The sequence below is a fragment of the Alosa pseudoharengus genome, unplaced genomic scaffold, assembly GCF_046254945.1.
Source record: "Alosa pseudoharengus isolate Yale_2024_CS ecotype anadromous, Long Island Sound unplaced genomic scaffold, YU_APseudo_1.1 YU_APseudo_1.1_scf_24, whole genome shotgun sequence".
Lineage (NCBI taxonomy): Eukaryota > Metazoa > Chordata > Actinopteri > Clupeiformes > Clupeidae > Alosa > Alosa pseudoharengus.
In genome coordinates, this window is record NW_027468689.1 from 3560191 (window position 1) to 3565971 (window position 5781).

The 5781-nt window shown below is 46.8% G+C and overlaps 1 protein-coding gene across 3 annotated transcripts in view; it reads left to right on the top strand.

The window, feature by feature from the left end:
- The window catches only part of sts (steroid sulfatase (microsomal), isozyme S), a 100657-nt gene extending 100400 nt beyond the window's left edge, over positions 1-257 (top strand). For all 3 annotated transcript variants that reach the window (XM_076302862.1, XM_076302863.1, XM_076302861.1), the window contains exon 10: positions 1-257. This exon is cut by the window's left edge and continues 1019 nt beyond it. The gene's annotated coding sequence lies outside the window, so the exon portion shown is untranslated.
- The last annotated feature ends 5524 nt before the right edge of the window (positions 258-5781 follow it).

Sequence of the window (5781 nt, forward strand, 5' to 3'; positions counted from 1 at the left end):
AAGACAATCAGCTATAAAACTGAAAATAGGCCTACAGCATCTCTTATTTCTGAAAGTGCAAATTACATAGAAAAATTATTTTTAAAAATCCACTTAAGCAAGACCTTCAACATCTGTGTTTAGTTGTATATGGAAGGGTCTACAATTTGCCTCAATATTTTTTTTTATTGTGTGTAAAGTAATAATCTAGCCAACTAACTGTGAAAATATCACACTATTTTGCCTTTTTTTTAAAAGACGAAATTGCTCCTTTCATTTCATAAACAGACTACAACTAGAAATCACGTGACTTTGCCCTTTGACGTTAACTCACCGTAGCATGGTTTGTTTATTAGCCTGGTTATAGCGTTGTCACTTTATTTTGCTGTCTATGCACTTAACACTACCAGCTCCTCATGTGAGAAGTTACAAGTTACCCCAACATAAAGGTAATTACCACGCGATTTACATAGCTTTCTGTCATTACGAAATCATTTAATTTAAGCCATAGGTTTTGGCCCTATTTGTATGTGTATCCAAAGGCTGCTGAAGCGCAGGGAAAGTGTTTTCCCCTCGTTTCAGTGATTGGTAGCCTACATCATCTGGGTGATGGCTTCGAATATGTGTAGCATTTTTTCCACTCACATACCCAACAACTGCTGAACAACGCCGACACACAGTTTCATCTTATCCACCACTCTTTCGCCTGTACTAACGTTACTGTAACTGAAGTTCTCAAACTTGCGATCTTAAAGAGACCAGCAGATCCTCTAACTCTTGTGGGTCTGACCTTAGTGCTGCTAATGACTGACGGACTCGACCGACGACCTGACAAAAAAAACATAGGCGCCAATCAGAGCTTCAGAGCTAAGGCGAGGCTACAGATTAGCGTTAGGTGTCGCTAAAGAACTCCCGTAACTCTCGCTACTTAACAGTAATTGCGCATGACATTAATTAATCCGCACACGAGTTTTATGTATTTTTATACCGTGTATTCTCCGTGTAAATTCATGCACCGAACCGTGACGCCCGTACCGTTTCGGTTCAATACGAATACATGAACCGTTACACCCCTAGCACAGATATGTAGTAGGAGGACTACAAACCGGGTTTCTTTAGTGGGACTTCTCCACCTTTTGATGATGTTAGCTTCCACTATAATCAGTGGAACTGGCTGCAACAGGCCTGGGTATGGTTCACACATTTGATGGTGGTACACACACAGTATCTCCTTAAACTATTTTAGAGCTCCAGGATCAGAGCGCTTGAGTTCCGCAGCTGGCTGGTGGACTCACGCAGTGTGTGTGTCGGGAGGAGGCCGAGTGGTGTGTGAGTGTAAGAGGCCGAGTGGTGTGTGAGTGTAAGAGGCGAGTGGTGTGTGAGTGTAAGAGGCGAGTGGTGTGTGAGTGTAAGAGGTGAGTGGTGTGTGGTGTGTGAGTGTAAGAGGCGAGTGGTGTGTGAGTGTAAGAGGCGAGTGGTGTGTGATTGTAAGAGGCCGAGTGGTGTGTGAGTGTAAGAGGCGAGTGGTGTGTGGTGTGTGAGTGTAAGAGGCGAGTGGTGTGTGAGTGTAAGAGGCGAGTGGTGAGTGGTGTGTGAGTGTAAGAGGCGAGTGGTGTGTGAGTGTAAGAGGCGAGTGGTGTGTGAGTGTAAGAGGCGAGTGGTGTGTGAGTGTAAGAGGCAAGTGGTGTGTGAGTGTAAGAGGCGAGTGGTGTGTGGTGTGTGAGTGTAAGAGGCCAGTGGTGTGTGAGTGTAAGTGGTGTGTGGTGTGTGAGTGTAAGAGGCGAGTGGTGTGTGGTGTGTGAGTGTAAGAGGCGAGTGGTGAGTGGTGTGTGAGTGTAAGAGGCAAGTGGTGTGTGTTGTGTGAGTGTAAGAGGTGAGTGGTGTGTGAGTGTAAGAGGCGAGTGGTGTGTGGTGTGTGAGTGTAAGAGGCGAGTGGTGAGTGGTGTGTGAGTGTAAGAGGCAAGTGGTGTGTGTTGTGTGAGTGTAAGAGGCGAGTGGTGTGTGAGTGTAAGAGGCGAGTGGTGTGTGGTGTGTGAGTGTAAGAGGCGAGTGGTTAGTGGTGTGTGAGTGTAAGAGGCAAGTGGTGTGTGTTGTGTGAGTGTAAGAGGCGAGTGGTGTGTGAGTGTAAGAGGCGAGTGGTGTGTGGTGTGTGAGTGTAAGAGGCGAGTGGTGAGTGGTGTGTGAGTGTAAGAGGCGAGTGGTGTGTGTTGTGTGAGTGTAAGAGGCGAGTGGTGTGTGAGTGTAAGAGGCGAGTGGTGTGTGTTGTGTGAGTGTAAGAGGCGAGTGGTGTGTGAGTGTAAGAGGCGAGTGGTGTGTGAGTGTAAGAGGCGAGTGGTGTGTGTGTGTGAGTGTAAGAGGCGAGTGGTGTGTGTGTGTGTGAGTGTAAGAGGCGAGTGGTGTGTGTGTGTGTGAGTGTAAGAGGCGAGTGTAAAACAGGTGTAAATAACAGCCTGCTAAAGGGAATACGGGGGCTGTGTGGGAACCGAGCCGAGGCAGCTAGTGACCTTGTTTACATGTTTACATCCTCGCCACTTTACCGCCGATCACACTCGTCTCCATGGTAATGTGTTCTCTCAGAGGAAAGAGTTTATAGACACACAGCAAGTGTGTGTGTGTGTGTGTGTGTGTGTGCTCACCTCTGAGACAGTATTGCATTGTATTAAAGCCTCCAGATTCACACCATAACACTAATGAGACAGTATTGCATCATTAGTGTTATGGTGTGAATCTGGAGGTTTTAAAGCAAGTTAAATCATCATGATTGAAAATGTGAAATGTAAGTTTAGTTATGACTGGATTGTAAATAAAACATCAAATTAAACACACAAATGTGATTAGAGGTTTAGTAGTTTGTAGTTTGTTTGCTTTCACTGCCATTTAATCCCAGGGTGCGTGTGTACGTGTGATGAACCTTAGTTGTTTATTTCTGTGTCCCTCTGTTGATTCCAGTTATATATGGCTTCCTAGTGGAACAGAGAAGTGTGTGTGTGTGTGTGTGTGTGTGTGTGTGTGTGTGTGTGTGTGTATACTGTTCTGTCTGGCTAGCATTATGAAATGTGTTTGTGTGTGCGTGGGCCATTTTGTCTGGCTTGCACTGGAGAGATGGAGTGTGTGCGTGCTTATGTTAGTGTGTGTGTGTGTGTGTGTGTGTGTGTCTGCCATTCTATCTGGCTTGCAGAGATGGAGTGTGTTTGTGTGTGTGTTTGGGCATGTGTGTGCCGTTCTGCCTGGCTAGTGCTGGGGAGATGGAGTGTGTTCTGTTTGTTTTCTGGACACATGGAGCGAGACACACACACACACACACACACACACACACACATACACACACACACACACACGTGTGTTGCAGAGATAACCTCTAACCAGCACATTACAGTTCACCCTTCACACACACACAAACACACACCATCTCTTCCCCTCTCTACTTGGCTCTGCATCTTCCCCCTCTCCCCACACACACACTCCCATCGCCCCTCTGTTTCTATTCCCCCTCCATCTCCCCTCTCTTTCCTCTGTTTCTAGTCCCCCCCCCCCACACACACACACACACCCTCATTCACCCCTTGTGTTCCCCCCAACACCACACACACACCCTCACTCACTCCTTTTGTGCCCCCTCCCCCCAACACCACACACACACCCTCACTCACTCATTTTGACTGACAGTACTCTCCTGATCTCTGTTTGTGTGTGTGTGTGTGTGTGTCTATCTCTCTCTACTGATCTCTGTTTGTGTGTGTGTCTCTCTCTCTCCCTCTCCTGATCTCTGTTTGTATGTGTGTGTGTGTGTGTGTGTGTCTCTCTCCCTCTCCTGATCTCTGTTTGTGTGTGTGTATGTGTGTGTCTCTCTCTCCCTCTCCTGATCTGTTTGTGTGTGTGTGTGTGTGTGTCTCTCTCTCTCTCTCTCTCTCCTGATCTCTGTTTGTGTGTGTGTGTCTCTCTCTCTCTCCTGATCTCTGTTTGTGTGTGTGTCTCTCTCTCTCTCCTGATCTCTGTTTGTGTGTGTGTGTGTGTGTGTGTCTCTCTCTCTCTCCTGATATCTGTTTGTGTGTGTGTGTGTGTCTCTCTCTCCCTCTCCTGATAAGTATATATACTTTTTTTGATCCTGTGAGAGAAATTTGGTCTCTGCATTTAACCCAATCGGTGAATTAGTGAAACACAAACAGCACACAGTGTACACACAGTGAGGTGAAGCACACACGATCTCTGTGTGTGTGTGTGTGTGTCTCTCTCTCTCTCTCCCTCTACTGATCTCTGTTTGTGTGTGTGTGTGTGTGTGTGTGTGTGTGTGTGATCGGTCTGCTATCTCTGCACACCCAGAGGGAGTGTCTGGTGAAGTGTGCTTCTCTCTGAGTGAGCCGCTGCATAACAAACATGGCTCCCATTTGAAGAGCTTCATATTCTATCAAAAGTGCTCTAGCTTAATGTTCTATTTCAGGGGACAGCTAGCTTAATGTACTATGAAAGTGGTCTGTTAGCTTCATGTACTAGTACACTATACTGTGGTCTGCTTTCAAGGGGGAAGCAAGCTAGTGCCAGGCTCCCATTCATCCTATTGCTGAGAAGATCCTTCATAAGGATAACTACCTTCTAATTTAGAGCAGTTATACCATCAAACTAATTACATTTAATTTTAATTTAATGCACCTTAATGAGACCTGGAGACCTAGCTACGTGGCTCACCTAAGATATAATATATGTATTGCTGTACCTGTGATCAATCAGTTAACACACACAGCAGGCACTTTTTGTTTTTTGTTTGTGAGCATGTGGTGATAGGTTTATGTGTACAAACACACACTCACTCACACAAACACACACACAGAGTATGGGGTCATACACTTCCAGAGTGGCACAACCAAGCTGGTCTAATGGGCTTCCCAACACAGGGTGACCGAACCAATCACTTGAGAAGGCAAGTCTACGATGTTCCATTCTCTACACACACACACACACACACACAGGGTGACCGAACCAATCACTTGAGAAGGCAAGTCTACGATGTTCCATTCTCTACACACACACCCACAGACACACACACCCACAGACACACATACCCACAGACACACATACATACACGCACACTGACATGATGACTTGCTTGTGGAAGATCTATGGGCTCGACCCTGCCACCACCCCTACAGGCAAGGAACGCCACTTGTCTGTGGAGACAGCTCTGCTGCGCGCGCACACACACACACACACACACACACACACACACACACACACACACACACACACACACACACACACACACACACACACACACACACACACACACACACACACACACACACACACACACACACACACACACACACACACACACACACACACACACACACACACACACACACACACACACACACACACACACACACACACACACACAGACCAGCCTGCCTGAGCTGTGGAAGCTGAAGTCAATCAAAGAGGCGTTTGGGAAAAACTTTGCTTCTTTTCAAGCATCACTAGACCACAAATCCCCACGGCGATTCATCTTCTGAGCAGCCACCAGAGGAGAGCAAGCACAAGCACACACACACACACACACACACACTCGCTCTCAAATACACACACTCCACCCCCCTAGGGAGGCATCGCTCTAATGCTCTGCTTCAACCAGCAGGAAAACACTCTTAACAGCATGAGCAACTGTAGAGACAACACACTCATACACACACACACACACACAAGATACACACACACGATGGGATGCCCTGCTCTGATACACACTGTGCCCTACACAAACACACATACACACTATGCCATACTGTAACAGATACACAAACACATGCAGCG